The sequence below is a fragment of the Crassostrea angulata genome, chromosome 8 (genome assembly GCF_025612915.1).
Source record: "Crassostrea angulata isolate pt1a10 chromosome 8, ASM2561291v2, whole genome shotgun sequence".
NCBI classification, from domain to species: Eukaryota; Metazoa; Mollusca; class Bivalvia; order Ostreida; family Ostreidae; genus Magallana; species Magallana angulata.
In genome coordinates this window covers 47,569,299-47,587,160 of record NC_069118.1, presented here as the reverse complement: position 1 = coordinate 47,587,160, position 17,862 = coordinate 47,569,299, and the positions used below count along the sequence as shown (strand labels likewise).

Sequence of the window (17,862 nt, the reverse complement as noted above, 5' to 3'; positions counted from 1 at the left end):
CCTTTGCCATTGTGTGCAAAATATTGAATAACTGGTCTAAGCAGCTCTGGAATTAAGTTTTGAACCTTTTTAAGGTTTGATTTTTTAAATTTCCTGCTAAGTTTTGGATCAACTAATTTCCGTAAAATCGTTTTATTTTTACTAAGTTTGTTCTTGTTAACGTTAGACAGTGGACACACTCCTTTTAACACGTTAAATATGGCTTCCGATAGCACAGATAACTGCTCGTCTGAAATAGTATTGATTAACTGTCTCCTTTGCTTGACGTGAGTTGAAGTTAAAAGTTTTAAATAGTCTAAATGCTTTTTAACTTGGGTAGTCATCCCTCTACATAGGAAGGTAATATACAGTCTCTTCGTTTGGAAGAATATTAGTAGATAACCTGTGTTTATCGTCAGTACCAGGATAAAGTGTAATGCACAAATAAGAATGTGCTCTTCCCGTTGCCTTCTTATAGGCATCCATAAAGTAATTCGATTGGCTGGGAAATATTTGTCTTCCTAATGTTCTGACTTGCTGTTCATCTCTATTATTTTTAAAAAGAATTATGTAGTGAGCATTTAACGATATAGTTCGCATGCATTTTCCAGGCGGGAAAATGTTTTGCAAGAGAAATAATACAGTTATTCCCATGTGATGTGAGTACGTAGTAAATAAATTCATCACCTCTGGACTGCTTGTTCCTTGACTCATAACATCATCAAGCACCAACAGAATGTTAGAATAGTCCTTTGAGAAACTCTCTAAAACGTTTTTGTCTGGAATACCGTGAAAAAATGTAATGTTTTTTAATCCCATTTCCATTTGTTCAAACAATGGCTGCCACATTCCATACGCATAAAGAATGTGCTGAATGTTGGATTCAAACACAGCAAGATTCTTCATTAGAGAGAAAACAAATGTAGTTTTTCCAGCATGAGATTGCCCACTTACAATGATATTACTGTTAGCTTTAAACTTAGCTATATTTTCCATTTCAGAACTTGCCATCGTCAAAGGATTCACAACAACTAAATACTCAGAATAAAAACACTAATTTATAATATAATCTATTTTATTTTGATACGATTAAATAAAGACGTTACATATGGTTAGTCAAACATAAAGAATATTTACGCTTCACAAATTCAAGTACAATGGCATCATTCACTTTACATGTGTTTGAAAACAAACTCAAAAACTCTTCAAAAGACATATGTCTAACTTTGAAAAATAGAAAGCAAATACAATAATAGCCGCATAGATATGAATCTGTACATTGAATGTCTCTGTTGTTTATGATTATAGGAACATGATCAGCTAAATGTTTGAAATTTTTATGTTTTTGCAACATCTTGTTATTAAGACTATCAAAGATTTCAATGCGTTCATTATTCACGTTGTATACAGCTATCCAATGATGGCCTTCACGGTTATGAGGATCTGTATTAACAATTAATCCTTGATTAGCTTGGAGTCTAGTGATCCGATCAGACGGAACAACGCCAACAATGTCAGATTTCATCAATAGATCACACGTGATCATACACTCCAACTGAGGACTTGTAAGTGCTGTCATTGCTCAGTTCATTATTATGTCTCTTGCTTGGTTAATTTCAAAGAGACCAGAGTATTGCCCCCAAACTATGGCCGTCACTGTCTCGGTCAGTGCTTTCCCGAACTGCACTTCAAGACGAACGTTTCCCTGTTTAAGTAATGTGAGGTATTCACCTTGTTCAAATGTTGGCTCTAGATCAAAACAAAAGATTACATTCCCTCCCTCAGCAAATTGCTTTCTAGATATCGCATTTCCTCCATCATACAGCCATTTCCCGCTGTTATCAAACATCATGACGAAAGCAGATGCAATGCTATCACCATTTGCTGTATCAAATTTGAGCTTCACTGGACTATTACCCACCGGGTTTCCATCGTTATAAAGGCCAATTTGTCTGATGTCGAAATGTTGAAAATTAAATGGATTTTTAGTAAAGTCTCCAGCTACTGCTTTTGAAGATACAAAAGCGATGTAAAGTCGATCCGGCCTTGTCCCAGAAAATAGGTTTTCTAAAGATATGTTGTGAAGACCTTGGGCAAGATTGTACATCTTCACAATGCTTTTTTTGTAGGGATATTTGGCAGTTGTCTTTTCCAGCATTTTTGCATGACTTAGTATAACTGCTGGATTGATCTTGCATTTGCATACACGCAATATGACATCTTCTAACTTGATTTTGTAATTTTTGCCTGCTGCAGTTGTCGATAAGAGGCAAAATTCCGGTCGAGATTGATAGAATTTTAGAGATATACCTACTTGATTTAAGATATATCTATCCATCTGGAACAATTCATGCATTATAGGTCCCTCTAGATCAATACTTTTACTACTCTTGATGAAAGCAGCACGTTTTAAAAGACCACTATTTCGACCAGACTTTGCATCGACATCATCAAATTCCCCTGGATGATCGCTTTCCCACAATTGTGAGGTTAATTGCGAGTTTTTGGCATCAGTCTCATAGTGAATTAGAGAATTTAGCATGCTCAAGTATGGATAATGCGCACCGGAACTGGTTGTTGGTTTGTTTTGCATAGAAACATCAACTTGACTGAACAATGACTGCAGTAACAAGTTAACTGGACCAACTATATCTGCAGCTTGTAATGCACTATCTCCATTCATGACCTTTAGTTTGATGTAAATCCGAGTTCTCTTAAGGTCAATGTAGTCCATCCCATTTTGAGCTGATAATTGAAATTCAATTGGCGAACTGTCTGAAATCTGAGATATAGGTCGTACATCTTGAAAGTAAATGTTTTCCACTGCTGTTTGTGTGGGTGGCATATCAAAAAGAGAAAGTTGACTTGGCATTGCTTCCCTGAACGTTTCCACTGATAACACTGACATTTTGTTTTAATAAACTCCAAAAACGTCTGAATTAAGCTTAACAATTTTTTTCTTCTTCTCAGGGCGTTCTCCTCCTTTGCGTGTCGATTTCTCACTGGAATGTTTCTTCTGATGTTTACGCTTTTTGGTCGTTTCTCTAATTATTTCACTTTTAGCTTGTTCAACCACCTGTTCTGAAGGTGATGTCATCTGTATTTTAGGTTTTACCTCTCCTTCAAGTGACTGTTTAGCGTATTTGTCAATGGATACCATATATGGAGATGTATTGTTTCTTAAACCACCTCCACGTTGGTAACCTTTCATGGTATAATCTGTGTAAGGATTCACGTTCCCCTTGCTTATCTGTGTGTAAAAATTTGTCCACTTTTGTGCGTCTGGTACATATAATTTTCCAGTAGAATCCATATTCAGAAAGGATATCTATGCATATGCAGTGTAACCCAAACGTCTGAGTCAATAAATGTCGCTGGTGATCCAGTGTCATCCTTTAAATATATATGTATATCGGATATCTCTGGAACTCTGACAGGAAAATAATAAACCGAATCAAATTTATCATTCCATCCGTACGAAGCATCCGCATGAATGATTCGCAATAAAGGTTGTTCTTGTCCGTGAACACTCGAAAAGCTGCAAATGTTTGTGTACACATAAACTGGTTTTCTGTTAAATGTGGTAATGGGTTTTGAATTTTTGTCCATGCTTCTCTTTGTCGGACTTGCCGTTGTAAAGAATTCAGTTATTCCAACTTTCCAATAGCCTTGTAAATTTATTGATCTATCAAGATGTATCTTAAAATCATAGTACTTGTTGTCTGGAAAATATTCGCTAGAATCAGAAGATTTTGCAAATATGAACTTCTCCATTATTTTTTGCTTACGTCTACGATGTCAGACTCCTTCACCCACTGATTAAATTTATCAGGCCAAGACTGGAATTTCACAAACCATTCAGTTTCTCCTTTTCTTTTCCTTTTTTTGATTAACTTCTCCACTAGCCATAAACTGTCTTCTTCTTTGTGCACTTTTTGCAAATCATTTTCATAAAAATCACCTTCGATTATTTCATCATTAAAGTCTTTTACTTTGTACAGTGGTATACCCTGCATGTGAAATCGTTTTGCAATTTTAAAAATTTCTCCTGTAAATTGTTGGTTGTAACCTCTACGAAAAATATGCTTCAAATGGGATAATCTCACCAGGTCGTTTACTTTAAACCTAAACTTAATGTTTTTCCTGTTTCTTTCTTTTTTTACTGGGTTAACACTTTTGTTTTGATTTTTCTTTTTTAAATAGAGTTGAGCCCAAACATCTGCTTCGTTGTCAGAAGTGACTTCCTTAGGTGCTAATCCTCCAAGACTCCTGTGTGGTGTTGAATTATAATTTTCAACAATATCTGGAAGGACATCTATATATCGGTAAGTTCTGTTTTTTTGAAAATATCTAAACAACCGTCCCCGTATTGTTCGTATAACTCGTTCTGCTATTGACGCCTTTGAATTTTGATTGGCAAAAAAAAGTCGTACTCCTTTTTCTTTTAAAAACTTTTGTAGTAAACGGTTTTTGAATTCTCCTCCACGATCACTTCTAATAGAATTACTTTTTACTCCAGATTCAAATACCAATTTTATGGCGTTTAATACATCTTTTGCACTTTTTTGACGTAACGCCACCACACGTAAATATTTAGAAAGAGTGTCAATCAAAATTAGTAAGTACTTAATATCATCATTTTCTTTTGACAGGTTCTGCACATCCATAAGATCCATGCTCCATTGTACATTCCGTCCACTAACTCTAATGTTTGGAACTCTAGTCGGTCGTCGAACTTGTCGCTGTAATGTATAGGCGTCTTGTTTTTGTAACCATTTTTTAATAAAATATTTACTAAATTTAAACTCTTTGTTTGATTTCAAAGCGTCATAAAGTTTGGATGGTGTGGTGTAAGCTGCTGGATTAGAAATATCATAATAGTACTGTTCTAAAAACTTTTCTTTCTCAGTCATTTTTAAAAACTGTAGTCTTTAGCGTCGTTTTCCAAATTTGTGAACAAAAACTGCTTCCATATGTCCGTACTAGCGTAGACATTCATGTTATTCCAAAAAATTATGAGTTCTTGTTGATCACATTTATATTTTTCCAGCAAATCACTATAAATTTTCTCTGGGTCCAGCTTGGTGAAAGCCAATTCAAAGTATAAAATTAGTTTGATATATTTAGAGTCCATTAAACATGAATGTTCAGTTTGAGATGGGTGGTCAATTTCACATCCATTACATCTCTCTGAAGATAGCTCGCTTATATTTTGCCATAATTGTTCAATGCAAAGCTGGTTAAATAATTTAAAATACCTGTTTTCTTTATCCATCTTGTGAAATGTCAGCATAATGAATCATCACAAAAAAAATCTAAACATTAATACTGTATGTGTAAGCGACATGGTTGACTAAGTTTCATTAGCTTAAAAATATGTATTTAGGTCAAAATTTTTCTCCTGACAATTACTTCTTTTGAAGAAAAACAATCGACGATATCATATCCTTTCTTCATGTTTTCTTCATAGTTTAACATACAATCAGATTTCTTGTTAAACCATTCAGATTCCAACAACACAGAACATTTATCATCTTGGTTTACAGAAGAGTAGATTATCACTTGCCATTTATATTGAATGGTCCCAGGAGCTAATTTACGCATGTCGTCACTCTCTGGTTCCATGATTTTAAATGATAAATTGACATATAGTATCTATTTATGAATGCTTTCTAAAGGGTTACACTATTATAAGCCTTTTATATAAATAAATAGAATATTTTTCTGAGTGGGCGGAGACTATCGTGAGCCTTTAGTATACCTATATAGAGTAAACCTAGGGTGAATCTTCCGAGATGACGGAGTCTAAAGACGCATAACTATAAATTGTGGGTGACGTGGGTGAGCCTTCCAAGAGGGCGGAGTCTCCTGTAAGCCTTTGGTATAAATATATAGTGTAAGCCTTTCTAAGTGGGCGGGATTGTGGGTGACGTGGGTGAGCCTTCCAAGAGGGCGGAGTCTCCTGTAAGCCTTTGGTATAAATATATAGTGTAAGCCTTTCTGAGTGGGCGGGACTATTGTGAGCCTTTGGTATTAATATATAGAAAAAGCGTTTCATCTTATTAGCATAATTGGTAAGAATATATAGTAAACTGGGCGGGTCTTACTATATAACTATAAAGTGTGTTGTAGAGCACCATATATACCACTACTCGTTTAAACATAAATCAAAGTAGGGAATGATATGAAAAACGACCAGTACTTACGTATTTTGAGAATATTATCTGAACACTTATACTTCCGCTCGAAATTTCACAAATCTCGGCGAAGTCTCGTGAACTTTCATTCAAACACCTCTGGGTTTATATATATATATATATATATATATATATATATATATATATATATATATATATATATATATATATATATATATATATATATATATATATATATATATATATATATATATTCGCAACGATAAAGAAACATTCTGAACACATTTGCATTTATATTTTTCATTACAAAATTATTAAATGGCAAGTCTTGCGCTTAACATGTAGAGTAATTTGCCAATAATACGCACCTTTTTTCTAGAAAATTTCTTTGAGAGAATTAAAGTGTTTCTTATCCCAATGGTATTCAGGTACTTTTTTATAAGGTTAAACTATCGTAGTTCAGTACATATCCTTTGTATGGAAAGGCTTCATATGCTTGTTTACCGCATTTAATCAATTGAAAATTATTATTTAGTTTTTGGGGTTTACAATTTGCATATTGCAGATGGTTTTCGTGCCATTATGCAATATACTTAGATTTTTTTTCATCTTTTACATGCACAGAACCTGTTGCACGCATGGCAGCATCTCAATTTAATATTAGTTTACACAACGTAGTGGGGTCTTAAACCCATTAGATTTTAAATAGTCTTTTACCTTATTTGAGGCTTTGAGGCTGTTGATTATTTGATACTCCATTTTGATAACATTGAATTTGGTTTCACAAAGTACCAAAAAACAACGTCTATGTAAAGGAATATACATTCCCTGAGAACTATCGAAAGGATGTAACATTAACATACCAGCGTTCTGAAATACATTGCCGGTCCAATAAATTGCAATCTATTGACCGGCGGACCAATAGAGCGCAGTCAAATGACCGGCAGTTCAAAATAGACGCAAATATTTAATTGGTAATAAAACATCAAAATTCCTTTGATTAGGTAATAAATCAAACTGTCTGGCGATGGTCGGGAGATGATCGAAGGTGGCTCGACGGACCAGTCAACGACTGTTTTAATTGAAGGAATCGACCAGCGACCCCGAAAAATTAAAACTTTACCCGACAGACACAAAATTGGTAAGCCGCCCTAAAACGATGTCGATATCGGCGAAGGCAATGGATGATGAACTGCCGATAATCGCCCGAATAATCCCATATTTGCCTCTTAAGCCGTCGGCCGTTTTGGAAGTTGATTTTAAGCAACTCTCCTATGCAGTTACTCTGGCAAACCGTAAACTAAACAGTGTTTGGACATAAGAATAAATCATCACCGCTGACAAAATTTAGTTCTTGAAATTAATCGATAAACTCGATGAAATGTATTATGAAGCATTGTTTTTCAAGGAAACTTATTTATAAATACCTTCATCATAGTCAGATTCTAAATAATACCAGCAATTTAGATATTTAGTGTAGTCCTATTTATTCATATGCCAAAGTACAATAAAGTCACCTTCAACCAGACGCTCTGTAGTCCCTGTAAATCTCCGACAAGCAGGGCGTCTCTCTTGCTTATCGGAGATCGACGGAGAAATCCTAGCGTCTGGTTGAACGAGATAAATGTTTAATATTGCTTACATCAAAACAATTATTCAGAAATATTTCGATAACTGTTACGTAGTTTAATTGTTTTGAATTAAGTCTATCTTTAGATATTACACAACATGATTCATATGGGGTTTTCTCGAAATTCTTGTTGGAAAAGTCCAAGAATTCATTATAAAAAACTGCTTTGTAAAAGAAATTAAACAGATTATTATAAAAATTCATTTCATGCGCTGTGAAAAGATGAACATGACCCATTTTGACCCATTTTGACCTACAGAATCGCTAAATCTCGATTTGGAGCGATTACTTCATGTTATCAGCAGGGACCAATACATACAGGTCGTGCAATCTATTTAGTTCTTTTCTCAGTTCTGCTTTATTGAAAACTGAAGGCTATATGATGTTCATTTGACCCCTCAGTCGTTAGATCCGAAATTTTAATATGCATCTGATGCTTTTAACAGGTTGGGCACAATTACCCTATTGAGGAATGAATACGCTAAACAGGAACTATTCCCCGTTTCAGAAATAACAAGTATTCCTTTTAAAGGAATGATCGGCAATAATGATATATAGATAGCTAGAAGCAATCAACATGATCAGTTTGATGTAAAATAATTTAAAAAGTACTGTATTTTACAAAATATAGAGTATTTTGAATCTGTACACCATAATTTCATCATTATAAACCGTCAACAAATTTAATTTGAAATACATTTGGGGAAAGCCGTTCGTAAACTTCTTGTCTAGTTTTATATTTTTAACGTAATTATCAAATGTTAATGTATCTTCTTTTTCTTCTTCTTCTTCTTCTTCTTCTTCTTCTTCTTCTTCTTCTTCTTCTTCTTCTTCAGAATACTAGGTAGGGCTCTTCAAAGAGCATTAACACGTATACAAAGAAAGAGTTGTATTAAAATAGTTTAATGATACTGAAAAACATTGAATGCAATCATAACTTGCTATTGAGGTCGCATTATAACGTAACCTTGTTATAAATCAGTCTACCATATGCAACAACAATAGATCGAGGTCAGTTCATAGAGCATCATTTTTCTTATGATCGAGGTCAGTTCATCGAGGTCAACTGCATTACTGAATGAATCTTTCGATCGAAATTCGGACGCGTGAGACAAAATGTGCATTCTTTAATTAACAGGTCGAACTGTATTTAATGTATGCATGTTTGCATCTCTTAAGGTAAATGAATTGAAATAAAACTGAGTAAAATGTTATATAAATACTAAAACAAAGCTTCAAATTTTTATAAGATCTACTTATGCAAGCGGAATATATGCGCACGTGGAAGCATTTGCCGGATGCCTCATATGGACACAACAGCAAATGTGGGATTTTGACATTTTTTCAATTCACGTCTTGTTTTCTTTAAACTGAACAATAAGTTCGAGAATATTTTTACATTTTAATATCAACAAGGACCCATTTACTATGTATCTGCTTCAATTCTTAACATTCACAGCTGCGTTTCAGTGAAATCCAGTAACAAACAAAATCTATACCGCAAATTTCTTACTGAAGCCTCTATGGATATTAATCTGGTTATTCTGTACACATGTTCAGTCGTACATAGATTTTTTCGTTCAGTATTTTTTTCATTTTTTATTAACATATGGAACAATAATTTTCTTAATCATTGTTTGGTTTTAAATTGAAGTTTCTTCTAATTAAACTTAGTTTTATATCACTTTCTTTTAAATTGTAGTTTACGATATGTGTTAAAAGCATTGCTGGTACAAGCTTCCGTAGTTTTCATGGTGCTGAAGTTTGGTTTGATTTTGTTAAAGCTCTTAAAAAACCTGTAAATTTTCACAGATTTCATAAGTGCGTGATATAGGGTGATTGTGAAAAAGACACCGACTTTTTATGTATAATTAAGTTGAACCAAAAATTCTCTCAAAAATTAGCAAACATTGAAGAAATGAAATAGTTCACTTCAAAGAGACCATGTCTTTGTCTTCGTACTGACCACTACTCAAAGTTCAGTCGTCGGTCACTGAAATCGATTTATCAAACACGTAACTGTATATTACAATCTAACTAACTGTGAAAGTTACCCCTCACCACTTGTCCCGTTTAATGCTAACGAACAAATAAATCCATTTACTTACATCACTTCACAACATTATCGTTGACGGCAGGACTATTCGATCGGTGAAGTGTATTTGTGTTTTTGGATTTCGCGCCAAATATTTGTTCTTTGTGAATTCGTATATTAAAATATTTGTTTTGATTTCTGTCATTTGGAGTTTTCTTTCATTTCGTATATTTTTCATACAAATTACATATTTTGTTGTCGGATTTTCTGATAACAAATTTAAAAACAAAATTCACTCGAGATTTGGCTGTCGGATTTTCTGATAAAGAAGTCAACAACACGTCTATTTCTTCTGTCTTTATTGGTGTTCATTAATCAAATAAGTTGACGAGTAGTTCAAACCCTGTAGACATAATCAATGGCAATTTGGCAAAATTAAAATCAATTCCAAACATTAGAGAGAAAAGGGCTGAGGCTATTGTTAAGTTGAGAGATGATAGGGGCTCTTTGTCATTAGAAGACCAAAAAACAATGTCAACAGTTCCGAGCACAATCTGGGATTCCCTTGTGAGTGAGGGTGTGATAGTTTCCAGAGAGAGAGAGTGAAACAATAAGAAAAATAACACTTGAATGTTGAAGATCTGTCAAGTCAGGTATCTAAGTTACAAGCATAAATTCTTAGACAAGCAAAAGATAGAGAAAGAAGGGACATTCAAATTGCACAATCTGAAAAAGACATTACTGTTAAACAAAAACAATTAGATTCTTTAGAAAAGACTTTGACATTAGAACATGAAGAACGACTGAATATATTACAATAAAAATTTCTAACAGAATTAGAAAATACAAAATCTCATTATGTAAAGACAATAAGTAAAACAATGACTGTTAAGGACGATGAACTTGCACTCATGAAGCAAAGACTAGTTGACCAAGACAGTATGTGGATAAACAAAATGCAACAGTTAGAAAATAAGCTAAAACAACTCGAAGATGAAAAGATCAACAGGGAAGTCGACAAGTTGGCACCACAGGGGGTGTATTGGAAAGCATCATCAAACCCAACTGGATGTGCAGATACGCTTCAGTCAAAGGGTCATAGTCCACCAAATATGTCAGAATTTGACGGAAAAAATCACTGGAAACCTTTCTTCACACAGTTCAACCATATTTCATCCCGGTATAAATGATTCGAAGAACAAAAGCTGGACAAATTGATTGAATGCCTCAGAGACAAAGCTTTGAAATATTTCAGCTCTAGACCAATATCAGACTAGAACAGTTTCAAAAAGCTAAGTGCAAAGCTTGATGAACGGTTTGGGAAAAAAGATCTTCCCCACATTATCAGACAACTGCAAGATGTCAAACAAGGTTCTGAGGAGACAGTTGAAGAGTTTGCAGACAAAGTTCTGGAGATGACCACTGATGGTTACCCAGACACACCAGAAAACTGCCGTCAAACCGTGACCATAGATGCGTTCTTGAGAGGTTGTGTAACCAGATAGCCGTATATATGAAATATAATTTTATGATTGTATTCTGCTTTACGTTAATTAGTCATTAGCTTGTTGTGCACTCGATACGATATAAGTGTATAGTGAACAATGTTAAAGGTCATTGACCGAAAGGGACAACTGCGTAATTAGAACTCGTGGTGTTAGCGGAATGACCAGGAAGAATAAAACTCTCGATGATGATTGGACTTTGGAAAGCGGTCAACGGATGCAAGACTCTTAATTGTAATTAACCTTTAACAATGGACTTCGTTATAAGTCACTTATGAACTGTGACCCGAAAGGATGTACTAACAATTGCTTATTTTATTTTACTGATTTTTATACTTTTGACTTGATTAATAATGAGGAGATGGATTTTAGACTGATAGCAGATTGATTATATATTGATTTATTGCTTTTATACCACTATACGATTACAGTGCTTAATAAATATCATAAAACTCTAACTGACTTATGATTCAAAAGTCTAAAGAATAACAACTGAAGGATCACAGTTGTTATAACAAAAAAGCTGCCCTCATTGCCATGGACAAGAACCCACTTACACTAATTATGGCAACAAATTACATGAAAACTGCAGTCACAAACCACAAACTAATACTAGGTGTGGGAAAGTCTGAGACAAGAAGGGTGACGTTTGAGAGTTCTGAAAGTGAGAGTGAGGATGATGATGAAAACATAAACAAAGTTAGGGCTGTTTACAATACAAAACAAGCATCAAATCAATTCACTGGTCAGAGAAGACTCTTCAAATTAGAATCAAGGGTCAAAAGAATTGAAGAAGATAACAGGGAAATGAAAAACAATATTCATGATATTCTTCAAATTCTTAGAACAAACAGATCTCGATCAAACAGTAGAGAAAATACAAGAATGTTAAGATTTCCTTCTAGCAGTCCTAGAAAACAAGCTTGTTAAAAGTGTATCCAAGAAGGGCACTTTGCGAGAGAATGCCCTATCAGTAAAAGTAGTTGTTTACCATTTCAGTCTAGGAATAGGTTAGCTGCAATAATGTAGCCCTCTCCGATTTTTTTTATATATTATTGCAGCTAGGAATAGGTCACCGTCACCTCAGACAAAGCCTTTAAACTTCAACCGGTTGGAGATGTAGGCCATTCTTCAACCTACTCAGATACATCAGGTAGGCCTCCTCCTATAGTAAAATTTAAAACCATAGAAAAAAACCTTTAAAGAACAAAAACACATTAAAACACTCTCTATGTTCCCTGTACAGTAAACAACAAAACAATCAATGCTGTTATAGATACTGCTGCCCAAGTAACTGTCATGAATTATGAACTGTTTGATAGTTTAAAAAGCCCCTACTTCAGAAAGATATTATACTAAAAGGAGCAGGTAAAAATAACATCATTAATGGCAAAATAGGAGAACAGGTCAAGTTAAGAATAATAGATACATGTGACTTAAACATTCCAGAGAAAGAAGCTCCTGAGTATATGCTGGACCTAAGAACAAACTTAACAGAATGTCATCAAATTGCACGTGATAATATTGTCAAAGCTCAAAACAGACAAAAACGCTATTATGACACAAAATTGTATCAAAATACATATAATATAAGGGATGTTGTTCTTAGAATAGATTCAGCTACAAAAGTAGGTCAAAGTTCAAAAGTAAGATCACCTTGGAAAGGTCCATACATTGTAACTGAAGTCAAATTACCTGTCTTATTTATGATCATTGATAAGAGAAATAGAGAAACTGTTGTACATCATGACCGCATCAAACTTTGTCAAGATCTGGATTATCCCGGCTGGGTTAAAAGAATCAGAAATAAATTTTTTGATGATAATGACAAAGTATAAAAGACTAGTGAGGGATCTTTAAATGCAGCTTTGGAGTCTGAAGATAAAGTTTCTGATATTATCAAACTTTTCAATGCTTGTTCAGACTCTAATTCTGCAGACAGAACAAATCAAGAAATAACAAGAGGAAAAAGAACAAGACAGAGACCCAAATACTTGGCGGATTTCGTACAGGATTAAATTAATATCTCTGCATGTGAATAACATATTCCATGAATTATTTGTTTTTATCTTAATTATATTAAAAAAAAAGGCATTATGCTTTCTTGTTGCACACTCATACTTTATATTAATTAACTAGTGTTAAGTTACAGTAAATTACAATTCTTTTAGAAATGTCTGATTTAGAGGAGAGTCACTTTGAACCAGATTATGAAGATTGTCTCCCAGACCATATAAAGGTTCTACATTAGGTAAAAAGGGAAAAAGTGTCCTGTATGTAGTTCAAGGTTTACATATGTAAGAAGACATGTCATTCAAGAACATATTCCTTGGTTTATTTATCCTAGAACATCTTGCGGGAAATGTGAACTAGGGTTTGGCGAAGAAATGTTTCTAAGATTACATTTGGAAAAAGAACATTTTGATGATTCCACAGATTGCAGATATGATATTAACATTCATGGTCAAAAATGGATTGAAGAGATATCTATTTTTTTGGCCAAGTTTGACATGGTCAAAACACTATCTTTCATCAACACTAATGAACGATTCATGTCCTCTCATGGAGCAATCTGGCAAGAGGATGACTTTGAACAAATCTTATATTATTTAAACGAGACAAAACAAAATTTCTCATTAACAAAAATGCCATACCAAGCTCAAAATTTCACAAGTATATTCCATTGGAAAATACTGAGCATTCTTATAGACATGAATAAAATTCATACAGTTCATTTGAAAAATAGCAATCTTCAGAAAAACAAGAGAATACTTATTGTGGGTTCTTCATTTATTTATTGGGCACATCAGAGAGAAACAATGCTAAATTCCTCAGATCTTGGTCTAAACAATGCTCATATTACTTGGCATGGAATCAGAGGAATGAAATGGTTACCCCTTGTCGAAACTGTTACTTCTCTAACAAAGGACAATAGTCCTGATATCATTTTTATTCACTTTGGATCTAATGATATTTCTTTTTGGAGTTCACTACCTCTTATCAAGAAAAACGAAAACTGATATAAGTTTGTTTACTGAAAAATTTGGAAATACAATTTTGATTTTTTCGGAAGTTTTATCCAGGAGATTTTGGGGTTTTGAATTGATGGCTTGGAGGGATAAAAGAAAATCCATATTAGTAAAGAAGTAGGAACATTCATTGAAGAAAAGGGAGGGAAGGTAGTAGGACAGAATACAATTTATTGGAAAAATAAATCATTGTTTAGGGGAGATGGAATTCATTTGTCTGACAAGGGAAATGACATTTTATTAGAGGACTTTAAGGAATGTCTAGGAAGATTGTGTTGATTTTATAATTGTGTATAGTGATTTTTAGTTGTAAATAAATGTGTAATATGTGTAATATACGACATTTGATTTTGGCATTAAGTCGGAAATTCTTATTTGTGCCATACGGTAAGATTTTATTCAAATGAGAGGAATGTAGTACTGTAGTACATGTAATGAGGATCGGGTTCAGTATTCTGATCAGTTGATTGAACGTTCCTCAGTTGTGAACAGAACCTGGAATAGTACAGACGTCCCCGGTCTGCTAGGCTATTCAAGACACAACTCAGGTGGGTAGTAACTTTAAGTTACCCCTCACCACTTGTCACGTTTAATACTAACGAATAAATACGAGGGTTGTCCCAAAATAATGTAGACAGGACACATAATTTATAATATGTTCACTGCAATTTCATTAGACTTCTTGTTTTCTTCAATGACCCTTTGAGAAACAACACTGAAAATTTTAAATCTGTACTTTATTTATTTCTCGAGAAAATGAATAATTAGTAACAACAAGTTTTGTCAGGCGGCGCGATGTGTGACGTCGAAAATTTCCAGTTTTACGTTGTTGCTAAACCCTCCACTTCGTTTACGATAACATTTAGGTTTTATTTCCGAAAATGTCTTAGAAAAAATATTATCGTTGAACATGTACCCCGAGTGCACATTCAATATTGCTAGTTTTGTGGTTTTTTAAAAAATATTTCTAAGAACAAACGATCTGTCGGCTCCAAACTTTGCCCTGTATTACTAGTTGTCTACCGTCCGTTTTGCCGAAATGTGTCGTTCAGCATTTTGACGACCATTGATATTGTTCGGGGTTTCTTTTTTCCACTTATTGTCAACATACTTGTTCAAATATTTTCAATGTTGTTAAACTACTTATTCACACAACGCATTTCTAGTCGATTTTGTTAATTTTATTTACTTCCAAAGCAATTAGGATTTTTTATTTCATGGTCTTTATAAAATTGTATCAGTCACTGCTGCGCCCCCTTAAACGCTTACATCGTCATTTTATTACGAGTTAATTTTTCGACTTGTCACAAAACGCGCTATAAAATATTTAAAAGTTTTGTTATAGCCGAAAAATTTTCTGGGTAAATAATACAATTATTATCAAAAATTAATGTATGTTTTATTTGAATTTTTTCATTTGAAAAGTACTTTTCTTCGCAATTTTCTTTCCATTATGTTGATTTTAACGTTTTGTTTCTGACATTGCGCCGCATGTCGAATTTCTAATCTAACATGCTTTCATTTCACTTATTTAATCTCAAAGAATATTTTGTTTTAAAACATCATATGAATGCAAATTTCTTGTGGCACAAATTTCATCTTCCTTTGTCTTCGATTAACTGAATAACGCCATTTGTCTACGCTATTTTGGGACAACCCTCGTAAATCCAATTAATAACATCACTTCACAACATTCTTGATAACTGACTGTATCCAGAAATTGTGAAATTCTTGATCGTGATTTGATTTGTGAATTTTTTCATATATCAGTGTTACAATGGCCAACAAAAACAAAGCTGTAAACAATACCGATAATAAACGTCATCTTAGTGATACATGTACATCCAGGTCTTTTTCGGATGGGGTAAGAACGCCCAAGAAAAAAGGGAAACATCTAAGTCTTCGCTACTGAGTCCTGAAATCAACCCCGAGGCTGATTAATCTATGAACTCAAAGCTACCAATAAATAGTTCTACCCCTGCAAACCCCGCAAACCCTGAAAACCATATACACTACTCAGATTATACTACCGTCCATCCCCTATTGCCGAATACTCAAATGGTACTGGGGGAAGAAGACATAATACGTATAGCAAGAGCTGTCAAAGCAACATTGAGAGAGGAGATTGAAGAGCTTGTAGCTAGGGAGGTCGCTGCAGCTGTCGAGCTTCTCAAAACCAAAATAAGATTTTTGCATGTCATTCAGTTCCCTGACTGACAGTGTTGTCAAGTGCGTGTGTTTCTCAGTGTTGTCTGTTAACATATGCATGTATTAACCTAGTATTTATGGTCTCAAACAAGTAATTCATGAATTACATAACCAAAAAATGAATTCACCCTATGATCTCACCTCAACTCTGCATAGCGTTTATTATGTATGTCGCTTTGTTCTGTATAATCTTTATTTTTTTTCTTTTTCCGTCCCCATTTTTTGTGGATGAACTATCAACTTGCACCCAACTTGTTCGGCCTGTTCTGTATATATTTCTTTTGTCATGTTGGTAAAACACCATCACTTTGGTTTTTTGTATTCTTTTTTCTTATTAACCATTAACAATTAGTACGCAATTGTCACCTTTCACTTATATGCTCATTTTTCAATTATGTATCGCTTTCTGACTGGTTTATATAATCACCCCCCATCCCCCCCCCCCCCCGATTGCGGTAACCCTTGTAAACAGTTCATTATGACTGATTTTATGTACGACAATGGGTAACACACTAGAACAATACCGAGCCGCAATCGGCAGTTATTATTTCTCAAATGGTTGTGTATTTAAAAAAGTTGTTTTTCATTGTTTTATTTTTGAACACAAATATATTTTGCCAATGTTAACATTTAAAACGTTCACATGCTTTTTTCGTATGTCAACAGTTTTTCACTTTATTTTAATTTCATTACCAATTTTCCATGTTTCTTTTACTACTTTGCGGTGATATTGAGGTCAACCCGGGGCCTATTATGGCCAATATCATCGACATTTAACATCTGAACATTCGCAGTATGAAACAAGGTAGCTTATCTTAATACATAAGTCCATGATTTTGATATACTTTGCAACGAATATGTTATCATTCTGTAGACTTTATGCTAATGATAACCCATTACAACATTGTGATTTATATACTAAAAACATTGAAATTGTATTGAACCATGATTTGAAAATTCTCAGCGACTGGTCTGACAAGTGGTTATTGAAATTTAATCCGTCCAAAAGAAAAGCTGTTTTTTTCACAAAGAAACATGTAGAAGAATTTCCAAGATTATTTTTTCAAGGGTGTCAAGTGGACTTTGTTTCAACACACAGACATCTTGGATTACTTTTTTCTAACGACTTAAGTTGGTCTCAATATATTAATAATATAGTAAATAGTGCATAAAAAATTAGGACTTGAAAAAACTAAAGTTTACTCTAGGTAGAACAAATTTATCAAAAATGTATATCATATTTATTAGACCAGTTCTTGAATATGCTTCTGTAGTATGGGACGGTTGTAATATGTTTGACATGGAGATATTAGAAAAT

At 33.9% G+C, this 17,862-nt stretch overlaps 1 protein-coding gene and 1 pseudogene across 1 annotated transcript in view; one reads left to right on the top strand and one right to left on the bottom strand.

Annotated features, from left to right (window-relative positions):
* The window catches only part of LOC128158264 (uncharacterized), a 107,217-nt gene that overhangs the window by 30,693 nt on the left and 58,662 nt on the right, over nucleotides 1–17,862 (bottom strand). The window lies entirely within an intron of this gene.
* LOC128158258 (uncharacterized) lies at nucleotides 13,481–14,615 on the top strand (annotated as a pseudogene).